Raw genomic sequence first — 1022 nt, forward strand, 5'->3', positions numbered from 1 at the left:
CCTGTATCTAAGGAAGGATGTGCTGGTCTTGGAAAGGGTCCAGAGGAGGTTCACAAGAATGATCCCTGGAATGAAGAGTTTGTCGTATGAGGAACGGTTGAGGACTCTGGGTCTGTACCCGTTGGAGTTTAGAAGGATGAGGGGGGATCTCATTGAAACTTACAGGATACTGTGAGGCCTGGATAGAGTGGATGTGGAGAGGATGTTTCCACGAGTAAGAAAAACTAGAACCAGAGGGCACAACCTCAGGTTAAAGGGATGATCCTTTAAAACAGAGACGAGGAGGAATTTCTTCAGCCAGAGAGTGGTGAATCTGTGGAACTCTTTGCTGCAGAAGGCTGTGGAGGCCGAGTCATTGAGTGTCTTTAACCAGAGTTAGGTAGGTTCTTGATTAATAAGGGGATCGGGGGTTATGGGGAAAAGGCAGGAGAATGGGGATGAGAAAAATATCAGCCATGATTGAATGGCGGAGCAGACTCGATGGGCCGAGTGGCCTAATTCTGTTACTGTGTCTTATGGTCATTTAAAATGGGCCTCTGGGCTTCTTTTCCTGCGATCGAACTGTGTGACGGGAAAGTTATGGCTTCTCAGAGTTGCAAAATGCACCATACACAAAGGCACCGCTGAGATTTGAACTCAGGATCTTCTGTTTACTAGACAGGTGCATTAACCAACTAAGCCACGGCACCAATTGAAAAGTTGAACCAATGTTCTAATTTATGATAAAGTTAAAAGCAAAATCCTGTGGATGCTGCAACCTGAAACCATCTGGTCCTTCGAGCTGCTTCACTATTTACTAAGGCCATGGCTGATCCCTTTCTGTTGGCTTCCACATTCTCCATATTCCCCTCCCCCTCCCCGATAATCTTTAATTCTCTCACTCAACAAATATCGAACTCCCTCCGCCAGGAAAATATTCAGTGACCCCGTCCTCCAGCACCTTCTGAGGCAGAGTTTAAAAGTGGCACAAGCCTCTGAGAGAAAACAAATCTAATCATCTCTTGACCTAAATGGGCGACCTC

At 46.3% G+C, this 1022-nt stretch overlaps 1 non-coding gene across 1 annotated transcript; it reads right to left on the reverse strand.

Moving 5' to 3' along the window:
* Window positions 1-615: 615 nt before the first annotated feature.
* trnat-agu (transfer RNA threonine (anticodon AGU)) lies at window positions 616-689 on the reverse strand. The gene has a single exon. It is a non-coding gene; the product is annotated as a tRNA-Thr (tRNA).
* Between the last annotated feature and the right edge of the window lie 333 nt (window positions 690-1022).

This window comes from Mustelus asterias, chromosome 16 (assembly GCF_964213995.1).
Source record: "Mustelus asterias chromosome 16, sMusAst1.hap1.1, whole genome shotgun sequence".
In the NCBI taxonomy this organism is placed as follows: domain Eukaryota; kingdom Metazoa; phylum Chordata; class Chondrichthyes; order Carcharhiniformes; family Triakidae; genus Mustelus; species Mustelus asterias.